The 16,775-nt window shown below is 46.7% G+C and overlaps 1 pseudogene; it reads left to right on the top strand.

Annotated features, from left to right (window-relative positions):
* The first annotated feature begins 5,971 nt into the window (after nt 1–5,971).
* LOC143999205 (5S ribosomal RNA) lies at nt 5,972–6,090 on the top strand (annotated as a pseudogene).
* The last annotated feature ends 10,685 nt before the right edge of the window (nt 6,091–16,775 follow it).

Genomic DNA, 16,775 nt, shown 5'->3' with positions numbered 1-16,775 from the left:
GCTAATGTTATTCCCCTGAGCCTGGTGTATACAGAAGAATGGCTAGTGTATACAGAGAGGCTAGTGTGTACAGATGACAAGCTATTGTTTACAGATAGGCTTGTGTATACAGAAGAGAGTCTGGGGAATTCAGTGAGGCTAGTGTATGCAGAGAGGCTGGGACACCGAGACTATTGTAAAAAGAAGGCAGGCTAGTGTATATAGGTTACGGGCACGTGTATACAGAAGACAGAGAGGCTAGTCTATATAGAGGGACTGGTGTACACAGAAAGATTAATGTATACAGAAAGGCTAGCGTGTACAGAAGACATGACTTTATTTTTTGCTAATGCAACTACATCTAAATCATGTAAAGAGTTACAGTGCTTTTTTCATATTTGGTGCTGTTAAAAGGTCAGTAGTGTGTTGTCAGTGGTGATATCAATGTGACAGTTAATGTAGAGAACTACATATATAAAAAATAGAGCAAAAGAGTGCTAAGTTTATTTTGTTAAGTCATTGACTGATAGACGTTAAGTAATTGGCCGTTATTGGTTTGGCAGTACATGGTTTATTTTGATGTAAGATAGTTTTATTCTCTACCTATAGCCGAGTTTTAGACGACTTTATTATTAGCATTAGTCGCATTAATCATATTTATTATGCAGAGTGTAAGTATTGTAGTGAGACGATATTGCTTTTGAAAGATTTGTATTATTATACATAGCATTGTTAGTAGACCAATAGGACAATTTACATGGCTTAATATTGCAGAGCGTAATTTAACAGGAAAGAAATCCAAAGCGTTAGTTGCAGTAGCTTCATAAAACTGAGAAATCGTTGCATTACTCTAAATGTAAAAGTTGTTCCGGTAGCACTGAGAAGACTGATATTAGATGAGTGATCTACCCATTCCGTTTACTATTGCAGAGAGATACCGGTTAAATGTTAATATCTTAATATTTATTGCTGCGTGTAAGGTAGAAATAAGATGGTTTTGTGTGAGTTGGTTTACCAGGATATAGAGATCGTAATCTGGTTATTCTAATAATAAATATAGCAAAATAACACAGATTAATATTGAGACAGTATATACAAGTCGAGTTTAAGTGGAAATACAGGAAATGACAGCAACGACGTGTGTAGGTTTTTATCAATCGGGTTCATTACGTGTCTTTAATAATGTAGTAAATATACCCCAAATATAGCATAAAGATAAGAAAGGAAAATAACTGGCAGAGGATGACATGGCAAAAAGACAAACTGCATTAGAAATGTGAATGTGAATTAGAGATGAAATGTCAATCCCCATTGGTAACCATTAATAAAGTTAACACGGCTACGTACAGCAAAGTTTGAGCTAAGCAGCTAAATATTCCTTTATATTGCAGAGCTTAAGTATTGCAGTTGAAAAGAGATCGGAAGCGTTTTTTGCAGTAGCTTCAAAATGACTGAGAAATCATTTCATTACTCTAAATGAAAAAGTTATCCCGGTAGCACTGAGTGGACTGATATTAGATGAGTTATCGTTGTAATACAAATTCAGTTTCCTATAGCAGAGAGATACCAGCTAAATGTAAGAAGAGCAATTGAACTGTTCACATCGGTAGCATTGCATTACTCTTAATATGTGAAGCGTGTAAAGAAGCAAAAGATGGTTTTGTATTATCCTAAAAGTAGCAGTATACGTAATAAAGGTGGATTTAGACATAGCAAACCCTATAATCTAATTTAGCAAAATTAGAAAGGATAATATTGAGACAGTATAAACAGGTCGAGTTTAAGTGGAAATACACAAAATATCTAGCTTACCTTTACATTGTTCAATAGAGCCTTGCAAAGTAATACCAAGTTAGAATATCGGACTAGCAATTAGATGAGATGATTGCTGTAATCATAAAATATCAGCAACTTGTCTTTAAAGATGAGAAAGTATAATAACCGGAAAAGTATGAAATTTTAAAGAGACAAATTGCATTAGAGATGTGAGATAGACATGAAATGTCAATCCCCATTGGTTACTTACATGAAACCATTAATACAGTTAACGCGGCTACATACAGCAAAGTGTGAGCTAAGCAGCTAAAGGGTATACATTATTTAAGAGTAAATTAACGTAGCTTGTAAATTCCAACGTGTAAATCGTGCCATTAATTTTGTTACGCACGAAGGCGGCTTACACTGACTTTTCTCCGTTTCCACTGGTTATCCGCATAATGTATCAGTAACCCTGAAAATTAATAGTGATAGACAGTTTACAATAGGATGTATGCTTGATGTGAATGTAAAATAGTTGCATTATGTGTTATTAATGTAATCAAACTTTATTGCTATCCTTTGCTACTGCAACCACTTTCTCGCATTTTGCTGCTTTTAAAAAATGTGTTGCCAGTGTTATGTGTTACAAATGGTTATCAGTGTGACAGTTGAAGTAATATACAAAATAGAGTCAGAAAGAGAATCCTATTGCATAGAGGTAGAGAGATGGTTGCATTATTCTTAATGTGCCGGCTTTAAAAGGTTTTAAAAAGATGGTTTTGTGTGAATTTTGCTTTAACGTAAAATTAGCTGTAGACATTATATCTATGGTTACGTTTACAATGATTTAGAGATAGTAATCTCTATAATATAATAATAATAAGTATATTGAGGCAGTAAATATAAATACAGATAAAGTGAATACACAAAAGGGATCAAGAGATTGTTGCAAAGTAATATCCTCATTAAGGCCGATTGTCGGAATAGCAACATAACACGAAATATGAGCACGGCTAAAATACAGAAAAACAGTACATTATTTAGGAGTACAGTAGAATATAGTATAAATTATTTAAGATTAAATTGACTTAGCCTGAAAAAATCTAAGTTTAAATCGTTGAGTAAATCGTTGAGTAAATCGTAAATTTATCAGCTAAGTTAACTCTGAGATTATGATTAATTTGACAATTCCATATCGCGTTCATTTCCACTGGTATAATCATAATGTAATATCAGTAATTGCTATCAGTAAATGTTAAAATTTTAGACAGTTTACATTAGGATGTGGAATTGATATGGATTTAAAAGCGGTACATTAATTTTCTGAAGCATATGGCAGAAAGACGGCTTACACTGCTTTTCTCACATTTTTCTGCGGTAAAAAGAAATGTTTTGTCACTGTGTTTTAACTGTGCAATGATCCTAGTGCAGAGAGATACTCAGTTAATGTCAGAGATACTCGGTTAATGTCAGAAAAGCAATAAAACTTTTTACATCGTTAGCGAGCGATAGTTACATTACTCATAATATGTGCAGCATGTCTGGTAGCAAATGGATGGTTTTGTGAACATTTTGCATTACCGTACAATTAGCGGTAGACCTCGCCGACTGTATACACCAGACTCTCTGAATACACTAAACCCTCTGTATACCACATCCTGTCTTCTGTATACACTAGACTGTAAAAATTAGCTAGAATACACCAGCCTGTCTTCTGTACCCACTAGACACTCTGTATACACTACCCAGTCTTCTGTATACACTGTCAGCTTTGATGTATACCCAAGCCTTTCTTCTGTATATGCACTGTCCTTTCTGTATACACTCGACTCTCTCTATACACGAATCTCTCTATATACACTAACATCTTTGTATATACTAGCCTCTCTTTAAACTAGCCTCTCTGTGTACCCCAGCCTCACTGTTTACTCTAGCATCTCTGTATACTCAAGCCTATCTGCATGCACGAGTCTGTATTCTGTATTCACTAGCCTTTCTTCTGTATGCTGTAGTCTTCTTTATATACCAGCTTCTCTGTACACCCTTGCATCTCTGTAAACACTGTGTAAACTAGCCAGTCTTATTTATACACTCGCCGACTGTATACACTAGACTCTCTGAATACCTAGCCTATGTTCTGAATACACTAGCCCGTCTTCTGTCTTCTGTATGCCCTCTCTGTATAAACTAGCATCTTTCTATACCCCAAACTGTCCTCTGTAAACACTTGTCTCTCTTTATAGCCTGTTTAGCCTTTCTTCTGTACACACTAGCTTCTCTGTATACACTAACCAGGCTTCTATATAAAATAGCTTCACTGTATGCACTAGCCTCTCTGTATAATCTAGCCTCTCTTTATACCCTAGATAGTGTTCTGCATACACTAGCCTCTCCGTAGAAGCCAGCCTTTATTCTGTATTCACTAGCCTTTCTTCTGTATGCTGTAGTCTTCTATATATACTAGCTTCTCTGTACACCCTTGCATCTCTATACACCAGACTCTCTGAATACACTAAACCCTCTGTATACCACAGCCTGTCTTCTGTATACACTAGACTTTAAAAACTAGCTAGAATACACCAGCCTGTCTTCTGTATCCACTAGATTCTCTGTATACGCTACCCAGGCTTCTGTATACACTGTCAGCTTGGATGTATACCCAAGCCTGTCTTCTGTATACACTAGTCTCTCTATATGCACTGTCCTATCTGTATACACTCGACTCTCTCTATACACTAACATCTTTGTATATACTAGCCTCTCTTTAAACTAGCCTTTCTGTGTACCCCAGCCTCACTGTTTACTCTAGCATCTCTGTATACTCAAGCCTATCTGCATACACGAGTCTGTATTCTGTATACACTAGCCTCTCTTTAAACTAGTCTCTGTATACCCCAGAATAACTGTATACTCTAGCCTCTCAGTATACACTAGCATTTCTGTACACATCACCCTATCTGTATTCACTAGCCTCTCTGTATACCCCAGCCTGCCTCTCTCTATACACTAGCTTTTCTTCTGAATATAATAGTCTCAGTCTCTCTCTATAACCAAGCCTGTTTTCTCTATACATTAGCATGTGTCCTGTATACACTAGCCTGTCTTCTTTATTCTCTAGCCTACCTTTTGTATACCTTAGCCTCTCTGTATAAACTAGCCTTCCTTCTATATACACTGCCATTTATGAGGTAAACAAAGAGTCTAGTGTACATAAACGACAGGCTAGAGTATAAAGAGAGGATAGGGTATACAGAAGAAAGCCTTAGTGTATACAGAACACAGGCTAGTACCCTGAGCCTGGGTGAGAGAGGATGAGGAGCATTAGGAGGGCTTGGTCTTTCACATCCGACCAAGCCATGATGTGGCTCAACACGTCCAGCTGCCGAAAATAAGGACAAGCGTGGGAGGCACACAACACCCACTGTAACAGTGCTAGGTTCCTGCATTACAGAAACAGAACACCAGCAATAAGGGGTATCTTCAGGTGTATACTGTGCAGGAGGCACACAACACCCACTCTAACTTCTGCACTGCCGATGCCTGTATTGCAAAAATTGAACACCAGTAATAAAGGGTAGCTTCAGGTGTGTACTGTGCGGGAGGCACATAACACCCACTGTAACAGTGCTAGGTTCCCAAGCAGTAAAGACACTGTCCCTGCCTATCGTCCTCTTTCCCTGACCGCCGCAACACACTATACAAGGCCGCTGCGCTGGCTGCCTTATATAGTGTGGGGTGTGTACTAAACCCCCTTGAGCTATAATTGGCCACAGGAATACTGCCTGTGGTCAATTGTGGCTCTCCTCTCAGAGGATGTCACATCTGTTCTTATTATATAGAACTTATTATGCTCCTCGTAAACTTTTTCAATTTGGCCGAACGGCCGGACGCAAGTTGCCCCCGGTGCGGGAACATGGGGGGAGACATGATGCACATGTTTTGGAGATGCCCGAAGTTGATCTGCTACTGGACGGAGGTGACAGGAACCATTGATCGGGTGTTTGGAACCTCCACCAGGATGGAGGCGAAGTATTGTCTCCTGGGATTAGTTGAAGGAGTTGGAAACCCGGGAAGCAGCCAGGTGGCAGTTCTGAGATGCCTATTTCAGGCAAGTAAACTGATTGCCCAACCCTGCTTAGCCTCCAATGTTGGCATTGACTTGGTTTTTTTAGCTTGTTTCCCAAGATCACCATGTTGGCGTTTGTCAAGATGGTTGAGAGTGCCCAAAGAGATCGCCTATGGCCCCATCCCCTTGAAAGTGCCCGATCTTGTCTGATCTCGGAGGTTAAGCATTGTCGGGCCTGATTAGTAACTGGATGGAAGACCGACTGGGAATACCAGGTGCCGTATGCTTATTTCTTGATCATACATCACGGGACACAGGATCATTACATAATGGGTTATATAGGCACCTCTGGTGATGGGACACTGGTTAACCCCCAATTAAGGAGAATTCCTTCCCTATATAACCCCTCCCATATGGGAGGCACCTAATTTTTCCCTTTGCCAGTGGTGGTTGGTCACGTAAAACATGTGCTATGAAGAAAGTTCTGTGCAGGTCCCTGCGGGGGCCTAAGGGCTACAACAAACCGGATCCATATCTCGGGCCGATATTTTGACTCCCAAGATGATATGGTACCCGGGCCTCGTCATCTGAAGAAACGAGGTTTTGCCTGTAAGTCCTCTCCTATTGGAAGACTGGGCTCTGGGAATACCAGACTTACTGTACTATTTACATAGTGGCACAAAAGTTTCTGGCAGAGTCTTTTACAAGGTCCAGGTAGGAGGTTCTTCTGAGAAGGAACCCCAAAAAAAACCTGAAGGTTGGCACAACTCTGCCCGCCGTGATGGGTGAAGGCTGGAATCTGTCTGTTTTCAGCAATTCCTGCGGCGAGGACAGGTAAGGGAAGTTAATCCTGTATAAATTATATTATGGATTTCTTCATTGAGTAGTTGTATGTCTTACTTGGTTTCCACCACTAGGGGGAGTAAGAGCAGCCTGATGCATACTTACATGCCTTTCAGATACACACGCTCAGTGAAGCCTGGTTCTCCCAGATGACTCATGTCTCCACTGCAATCTCAGCCACAATGAATGTAATACGTAGTCTGGGGGTCCCAGACAGCTCCGATGGCAATTCCCTTCCCCCCTGGATACCGGCAGTCCTCGTGCACGCACACCAAGCACGCTTCCGTGCTAATGGAGGAGGCGGGAGTGTGTTTGCGAGCCGCGTCGTTCGGTGTGCACGGCGCTGTACTGCGCAGTTTTACAGCCCAGAGCGTCAGGGGGCTGTAAGTGGAGACACAGGAGCTGTGGGCAGTAAGCATCCCAAGGGATTGGATCCAGGCAAACCTAAGACAAACCTACTCAGCATCAGGTTGTGCAGTTTAAGCATATATATTTATTGTGAGACTTTAAGCACAACAGTGATTGCACTTTGTACTAGTACCTCTGCTTTGTAGCTTAGGACTATGTCTCCTTGTAAGAGGGTCTCAGGGGGAGATAACAAGGACACTGGTAAGTCACCGCCTAGGTCTAGGGGTTCTAAAAATGCCTGTAGGTTACCATCCCCCCCCTGCAAGACTGGAGTCAGCCTCACATGATGAGTCAGTGCCCCTGTCAGGATTTGCAGCCTCTCCTGATATTTCAGCCCCGGTATACATCACTGAGGACTCCCTTAGGGCTACATTGGAAGGTTTTGAAGGGAGAATCATGAATTTTATTTCAGCTTCCCTGAAAGAAAGCAGGAAAAGGGGTAGATCCCCTCCCTCTGCTGAGATTCCTCTTTCAGATGACACTTCTGACAATGAGGAGAGATCCCTATCTTGGGACAGGTATCTTGAGCAGTCGGATGAATCAGAGGAAGAGGAGAGAGTCCCCTCCTCCCAGGCGCTCAGAAAACAGGTGCAGTATTATACTGAATTGGTGCGTACCACATTCAGAATGCCTGCTGCTGAGATCGCTACGTCCTCTGTTTCTTCCCTGGGAGTCAGGAAAATCCCACAACCTGCCTTTTCCTTTCCAATTAATCCCTTAATGGATAAATTGTTGTATGAGGATTGGGGACATCCCGATAAACTGTTTGCTCCTCCTAAAAGGTTTTCTATGCTTTATCCTCTGGAGGAAAGTTTCACCAAGAAATGGGGGGTCCCATCTGTCGATGCGGCTGTTTCTTGCGTGAATAGAAATCTGACCTGTCCTTTGGATAATGCTCAGGTATTTAAAGATCCAACTGATAAGAAGCTGGAAACATTATTAAAAGCCTCCTTTTGGGGGGGCGTGTCCTGACCATGGAGGAGTGAGGAAGTGCTTCACCTCAGCTCCGCTCCATCGCCGCACATATCAGCTGCCCTCAGCGGGGAAATCCGATCCACATCACCGGGCTCAATGTCCCAACGATCCCGGCAGTCTTCCCGACCGCCGCAGGGTAACAAGAAGCGGCAGGGACAGCTGGATCAGTTCTTCCCGGGCCCCCACAGACAGGGCCGCGATGGACCCAATATTGACCGGGAAACTTCAGAAAGCTGGGAAATCCTCACAGCCTGCTACAGCGACGCCTTCCCAGTCAACCGGACCGTCTCCCCTGGCTTCTCCGGTGCCCTCCCCAGGATCGGTAAGCGATTCGGCCCCCCCTGCATCCCCCGGGTCCCTGGATGGCCGCTCAGAGGTCTCAGACCTCATGGGAGATGACACAATATGCCGCCATATTATGTCTCTCCCCACCAGAGAGGACCTAGAAAAGTTCACTAGCAGAGTGGAGAAGGCTTTCACCGCTGATATTGCCCAGCTTAAAGCTGATACTACACATCTGGGTCACAGAGTGGAGGCCCTGGAGGAAAAACTAGAGGAGACTCTCCCCGCTATTGCTCTGCTGCAATCTAGGTGCCAAACACAAGACCATCAGCTTGAGGTACTGCTGGGGCAATTGGATGATGTTGAAAACCGCAGCAGGAGGGCCAATATCAGGATCAGGGGGCTCCCGGAGGCTACTGGACCCAGGGATATTGTCCCCACTCTGACTGATATCTTTAGGGACATATTGGGACTCCCAGCCACTGCTCCTATTGAAATAGACCGAGCCCACAGAGCACTGCGCCCCCCGTCTCAAGACGCTGACAATCCCAGGGATATAATCTGTAAACTTCACAAATATACTATCAAGGACCGGATTATGAAAAAAGTGCGGGGTAAGCCCTTTTATGATTTTGATGGTGCTCGACTGACTTTCTATCAGGATCTCTCGCGGCGCACCCTCATGCGGCGGAGAGCCCTTCGCCCGCTCCTTTCTGTGCTCCAGGCTGCAGGACTGTCCTACCGCTGGGGCTTCCCCTTCTCTCTGCATGTGCTTAAGGATGGCAGGCAGGTGACCCTGCGCACAAAAGACGATCTTCCACATTTTCTATCCTCTCTGGGGCTGAATCCCGTGGACTTTCTGGATTGTAGAGGACCCCCGAGCGACTTGCTTGTCCCCCCCCTTCCTCACAGATGGTCTACAGTCACACGCAAGCATCGACGGAGGGACAGACATAGTTCAACCCGCAACTCTTCAGTGGTTCCTTCTACCACCCGAGACTGATACCGAGCCTGGGCTGTGTGATAGACGGCTGATTGCGGACTTTTTCTACTATGATTGCTGGTGTCTGGGCCTCCCCCCACGGGAATTGTAAATGGGATGTTTTGACCCTGTACCCCCCCCCGGGTGTTCCAGGGACCTGGATGTGCCCTATGCGGCCGAAGACTGTGGCTGCCGTGGCCGCAAGAATTTTTGGTGACTTCTCTCCAGCCCTTGTTACTGTTTGACTATCAGATTAGGCCTACAGGGCGGAGAATGTTTACATTCCCAATGTTGGAAGGTGGTCTGCCACGGCGCCCCCTTTTTCTTCCCTTTGCGGGGCACCAGGGGTGGGGGGAGGGGTTTTTTTTAATGTGTTTTGGTTTCTGTTTTTATTTCCCCCTTTTCTTTTGCCATCGTAGCTACCTCCGTGACCCCCCCCCCCTCCGCGGTCTGCAGTTTGCTGTGCGGCTACCGTGGCGGGGGGGCCTCTGCCAGGGATCGGCCAGACTCCATGTCCCCGAATGCAATCAGCCCACACTGGGCTTCACCCCTTTTTTCCTCCTCTTTTATTTTTTACTTTTGTTGCTTTTTTGGATCGGTTTTTCTCCCGAATTGAGGCTATTCTGCTCTCAGATGTGGTGGGCGGGGAGGGGACCTTCCTTTTCCCCCTTGTTTTGGTTTACGTTCCCCACATAGGCCATCCATCCATGGGTTTAGTTCCCTGTTGGGACTTTAGGAGGGGGCTAGGAGCCCCCCCCGGATAGTGGGGTGGGTCCCATCTCCCCCCAAACTGCTGCATTGTCTAATTTTGATGTAGCTGTTTTGTTTTTATGTTGTTGGTATTTTTGTACTATTTTTTTGTGTTTTTTATCTCCCTATCTCTCCCCTTTTCTTCTCCCTCTTTTTTCACTCCCCCCTTTTCCTAGGAGCCTGCTGTTGCTGCGGTCCTTACACCAGGCGGGTTGGGACGCTTGCCCAGTCCTCCACCCTCCAACTCTTCCATGTCTACACTCCAGGTAATTTCCTACAATTTACGGGGTCTCTGCTCTCCGGGGAAGAGGAACAAATTGTGGTGGGAACTTAAAAAGTTGAAGGCCCAAGTGGTCTTCCTGCAGGAAACACATTTCACCAGCCATTCCCTACCCAGGTTGCCCACCCATATGTTTAATCAGTGGTTTCACAGTACATCTCCTAAGGCCAAGTCCAGAGGGACTGCCATAGCGTTCCATAAGACGTGCCCTTTTCAGCCAGTGGATAGCAAAATTGACCCTCAGGGCCGATTTGTTTTCCTAAAGGGCACCTTCCTGGACGCTACCCTTGACCTATTGACAGACTTTAAAGCCGGGTATTTAATTTTAGGCGGGGACTTTAATGTCTGCCCGGACCATCTGCTCGACACTTCGAGCACCCGACCCTCACACTCCCATGCCTTTTTCAAACACTTTCGCAAATCACTGCAGGCACACCTTTTACTTGATATCTGGAGGATTTTGCATCCCTCGGGACGAGACTTTAGCTATTACTCGTCCGTCCATGACGTATACACGTGCATAGACCATGTCTATGTTGACCGTCCCACGCTTGAGCTTCTGTAGACGGCATCCATTGGCAGCATCACCCTTTCGGACCATGCACCGGTTGGCGTGACCATTCAATTACCATCTGGTCCCCACAGGGCCTGGACGTGGAGACTGAACGAAAATCTCTTGGATGACTCTGCTGCGGTTGCCAAGGTGTCGGAGACCATCTCCCACTATTTTAGGGAAAACGCCTCGGATGAGATAAGTGCGGGTGTGCTTTGGGAGGGGCACAAAGCCGTGATTAGAGGGGAACTGATATCATTGGGTTCCCAAATCAAGAAAGCACGTCAAGAGGATTTCAACAGGGTTCTGGCCGCCTTACAGGCGGCAGAACTCTCCCATAAGCAGGGGGGGAGCCCAGAGGCTAAGCAGAAGCTTTTTGAATTGCGTGACCTGTTTTTACGTTTATTAGATCGCCACACGTGTAGGCAGGCCAGGCATCTTTCACACAGGTACTATGAACATGGAAACAAATGCGGCCGTATGCTGGCCAGGGCCCTTCGCAAGAAACATGCTCAAGCTTATGTACAGAAGCTCCGTTCCCCCTCGGGTGCCGTTTGGGTCCAATCCAACAAGATTGCCTCGGGGTTCCAGGAATTTTACGCCCAACTTTATAACCTTTCCCCGGCCTCGCCCGCACACGCTCAGCCTCCCAAGTCTGCTGCCATTCAAGAATTTTTAGCGTCGGCGAGAGTCCCTACACTTACGGCGGAACAATGCGTCGACTTGGAGCGGCCGATTTCGCCGGAGGAAATTGCGCTAACGGTGAAATCCCTGCCCAAGGGCAAGAGCCCGGGATCGGATGGTTTTTCGGGTTCCTACTATAAGATCTTCCTGCCCCTCTTAACGCCACATATGTGCACCTACTTTAATTCCATCACGGAGGGGAAGCCTATCCCAACCGAAGCACTGTTGGCACACATTACGGTGCTGCCAAAAGAGGGCAAAGATCCTACCGTCCCCCAGAGCTATCGACCGATTTCCCTTCTTAACGTCGATATTAAGATTCTAGCAAAAGTCCTGGCAAACAGACTTTGGAGTCTTATGCCCCAAATTATTCACCCAGACCAAGCAGGGTTTATTCGTGGCAGGGAGGCGAGAGATAACTCCATCAGGGCAATCCAACTCATTCATTGGGCACGTAACAGTCCTGATCCTAAACCTTGTATCGTCCTTTCGACGGACGCCGAAAAGGCGTTTGACCGCGTCGACTGGGGGTACTTATGGGCGGTACTGGAGGCTCAGGGGTTGGGGACGCATATGATGTCCTCGATTATGGCCTTGTACTCCACTCCGTGTGCACAGGTGAAGGTGAATGGGGTGCTTTCCTCCCGGTTCCCGATTCGAAACAGCACGAGACAGGGGTGTCCACTGTCTCCTCTCCTTTTTGCCTTGGTACTGGAACCACTGCTCTGCAGGGTGAGGGCGAACGCAGACATTAGAGGCCTGAAGGTTGGGATGACGGAGCACAAACTGTCGGCGTATGCGGACGATGTGCTCCTTTATCTCTCTGAACCCCTGATCTCGTTGCCGGTTCTGTTGAAGGAGCTGAGGACTTTTGGTGAGTTATCCAATTTCAAGATAAACCTTTCCAAATCGGAGATTTTGCCTATTCACCTCGCCCCGCCTCAAGCGGACCACCTGCAATTAGCATTCCCCTTTACCTGGGCCACGTCTTCTATTAAATACCTGGGCATCCAGTTGACCAACTGCTTTGATGCCTTATATGCCGCTAATTTCCCCCCCTTATTACATGCGATCAAGGCGGATTTGTTGCAGTGGACCAAAACCGCTTTTACGTGGTTCGGCCGCATTAATATTATTAAAATGAATATCCTGCCCCGAGTATTATTCTTTTTACAAATGATACCCATCTCCCTCCCTAAACTGTTTTTTACCCAATTGAATAGCATTCTGTCGACATTTGTGTGGAACACAAAGAAACCTAGAATAGCCATGGCCTTGCTGAAACGCTCGAAGCTGACGGGGGGTCTGGGGGTTCCGGATATCCAGAGGTACCACAGGGCTATTGTTCTACAGAGGATACTTAATTGGAAATTTCATACTAAGTCAAAAGTGTGGGTCTCTCTGTAAAAATGGCTAGCTGGGAGAGATTTGGCTTATGCGCCCTGGTTGTCCCCAGAATATAGGGGGTTATCGGTGGATGTCTCCCCGCTCACTGTACAGTCTCTTTTGATTTGGGACAAACTGAACAAGACGCTGGGCCTATCCCCCCCTGTTTCTCCGCTTGCCCTGCTGGGAGGGTTCCTATGGTTCCCGCCAGGGGAGCGGAGGGCCTTTTTTGTCCCCTGGGCAGCTGACGGGAATGCCAGTTGTGGACAGTTTCTCAGCGGTGGCCAAATGGTCAGCTATGAATCCCTGCAGACCGGGCATGCGCAGACAGCTATGAATTTTTGGCGATACAGGCAATTGCACCACTTTTTTGAAGCCCATGGCCACTTAATCAGGGACGAAGCGCACCTTACACCATTTGAGCGTTTTTTTGTAGCAGATGAACCCACTCCCCACCTGATCTCCGAATTATATCACTTGCTGGGCTGTGTTACCGAGGTCGCTAGACCGACATACATACGCGTCTGGGAGAGGGAGCTACAACTTGACTTTTCCGCGGCCCAACTGTCCCACCTCTACAAACTCACGTACGCTAGCTCCATGGAGTCCAAAACCCAAGAAACTAATTTTAAAGTACTGTCTCGCTGGTACAGAGTGCCGGCAGACTTAGCACGTATCTACCCTTCGGTATCGGACCGGTGCTGGAGGGAATGTGGCCAATTGGGCACCCTCCTTCATATTTGGTGGGATTGCCCACGAATCAAGCCATTCTGGGAGGACATCCGATCCCGCATAGAGGCAGTTTTGCATCTTGATGTGCCACTGTCTCCGGCCAACTATCTTTTGCACATTCCTCCGATCCCGATTGGTAGATACAAAAAAAGCCCTCTGCCGCATCTGTTGAACGCGGCCAGACGTCTTATACCGATTTACTGGAAACAAACTAGGACTCCCACAGTGGAGGACTGGGTCAAAAAAGTGAATCACATCAGAGAAGCGGAATATTGGGTGGCAACCTGTAGGGGTACACGGGCTAAGTGTGACAGCATATGGCAATCATGGACAGTCTACATGTCCGAAACTATATACGCTACCTCCAGTCTGGACTTGGCTCTACTGGAGCTAGCGGAACCCTCTTTGAGATCCCGCACACACAATGATGTTCCCACCTAGTGGCTGTTTTTCACCTTCTTGCCCCATGGACGGAGAGACGACTTTGCTGCTGAGACTCGCCTGGTGCTGGACCGCTGCACTTCGCAGGGATGTCAAGTAGGCTCCACCCTCCTCCCTTACCCTATCCCCCAATCCCCTCTCTACCCCTTCTTGCCTCTCTCTCACCCTTCCTACTGTTCTTTTTTACCTTCTTTCTCTGTATTCCACACTATAAGATGTTGCCTTTTATTGACCTACGTGGTATTGAGCTGTGGTGGTGCGTTAGGCTTCCTGTGGGCTGGCTGGCCCTGCGGCCACTTTGTTTGGCTGACGGGGGAATCCTTCTGTCCGGAGGGGTCCATGCTGGGACGTCCCTCCTGGGCGGGGGGGTTGCTGTGGGCCTGTCCTACCCCCGGGGGACGCTCGGGAGAGGTTGCTGGAGGTGATTGTGCCCCCCTCTCCTTGGCGGCCCCTGGGGGTGGTCCCATGCCTCCCCGGCCTTTTGTATGACGGGAGGTGGGGGACTGGGCTCCGGCCCGTCCTCTCCTTTCCGCTCAGAGGCACCTTGGAGCGGGGCCCTAGCCCACGGAGGCCGGACTTGATGTGTATGAGCTAGAAGACACTCCAGACGTTCATCTCCACCCGTTTGCCTAATTCATGTGTCTGGTTTGAGCCGCCAACTCTTGGCCACTGGGTCAGTTTTTATGGGTGTCATTATTTCCTACAGTTTATTTGTTCTTTGTTTGGTCCTGACACACCTGTCTAATGTATACTCAAGTGTGTTTCAATGTCAAAATATCTCAAAATAAAGATTTTACAAAAAAAAAAAAGCCTCCTTTTCCATGACTGGCACTGTAGTGCAACTTACAGTCGCAGCTGTGGGGTTGTGTCAGTTCCTCAAGGAACAGGTTAAGCAGATACTTGGCCTCCTTCCCAGTGAGGAAGTGGAGAATTATGCAGAAATACCTCAAATTCTGTGTTTCCTGATTGATGCGATTTCGAATTCTGTCCAACAAGCATCTCGTTTGTCTCTCCTGTTGGTACACATGCGAAGGGCCCTATGGCTAAAGAATTGGGCAAGCTGAGCTATCATGCAAGAAGCATTTGATTGGGTTCCCGTTTAAAGGGGAACATTTGTTTGTAGAAGAATTAGACAAATTCGTCCAAAAAATTTCAGGGGGTAAATCTACTCTCCTTCCAGTCAAAAGGAGCAAACGTCCATCATTTAGGCGTTCTCTCTCTCCCGGAGCATCAAGCTCTAAGCAGTGGTGACGGCCTTCTCAACCCCCCTCTACAGGAAAGGCTCAAGGCCGGGCCCAGGGGCAGAAGAAATCCTGAGGGAGAAAGCCTGCCAAGCAGAGCCCGAAAGCTTCCTTGTGAAGGAGCGCCCCCGCTCGGCCAAGTGGGGGGAAGGCTCTTGCAGTTTGCAGAAGCCTGGCGGGAAGAGATCCGGGATGAGTGGGTGGTCTCTTCGGTATCTCTGGGCTACAAGCTGGAGTTTCAGGAGATTCCACCTTCTCGCTTTCTAAGGTCAAGGATCCCCAGGGACCCAGTAAAGCAAAAACCGCTATTTCTGGCCTTAGATCACTTACTATCCCAGGGGGTGATAGTAGAAGTGGACCCAAAAGAACAGGGTTCAGGGTTTTACTCGAATCTCTTCACCGTTCCAAAGCCAAATGGAAGTGTCAGACCTATCCTGGATCTGAAGGATCTGAACCGGTTTTTACGCATCCGGTCCTTCTGAATACAGTCAATTCGCACTGTGGTCTCCTCCCTGCAAGGGGGAGAGTTTATGGCATCAATAGACATCAAGGATGGATATCTCCATGTGCCAATTTTTCCCGCACACCAAAAGAATCTAAGGTTTGCGGTAGAGCGGCGCCATTTTCAATTTGTGGCCTTGCCGTTCGGGCTAGCTACGGCCCCTCGAGTCTTCACAAAGATTCTGGACCCTCTCTTGGCAAACCTAAGAGCTCAGGGTATAGCCGTCATGGCTTATCTAGACGATTTGCTTCTCATAGAGAAAACAGTAGCGCTCCTGAACCACAGTGTTACCAGAACGCTAGAACAGCTGGAACGCCTAGGTTGGATTATAAACCTAGAAAAGTCGTCCCTACAGCCTGCTACCAGGTTGGAATACCTGGGTATGGTTATCGACACTGCTCAGGGCAAGGTGTTTCTACCAAGGCCAAAAGCCTTGGCCATTGGGGATCTGGTGCGTCTAATTCTGGGCAGAAGATCTTCCCCCATTCGGTTGTGCATGAGACTCTTTGGGAAAATGGTCGCCTCCTTCGAGGCCGTTCCATTCGCCCAGTTCCACTCAAGGCCTCTGCAAAGATTCATCCTTGCGGCTTGGAACAGGAAGCCCCAGTCCTTGGATCTTCCTATGCGTCTATCCCCAGGGACACGCAAGAGTCTCGTCTAACGAGTCTAAGAGTCTCGTTACAAACCGAGAATTTGCTGAAAGGCAAAACTTTTCTTCCTCTTCCATGGAAGATTATTATGACAAATGGCAGCCTGACAGGCTGGGGAGCAGTGTTGGAGGAGACGTGCTCGCAGTGGAAATGGTCTGCGATCGAGAAGCTATTGCCCATAAATGTCTTGGAGATCCGGGCAGTTTATATGGCTCTCATAAACTGGTCTTTCAGACCTGTTCGGGTTCAGTCCGACAATGCCA

The sequence above is a fragment of the Lithobates pipiens genome, unplaced genomic scaffold, assembly GCF_037356315.1.
Source record: "Lithobates pipiens isolate NorthernLeopardFrog02 unplaced genomic scaffold, aLitPip1_a1.2 Scaffold_19, whole genome shotgun sequence".
In the NCBI taxonomy this organism is placed as follows: domain Eukaryota; kingdom Metazoa; phylum Chordata; class Amphibia; order Anura; family Ranidae; genus Lithobates; species Lithobates pipiens.
The sequence above is the reverse complement of the archived record's forward strand: the minus strand, read 5'-3'. Positions and strand labels throughout refer to the sequence as shown.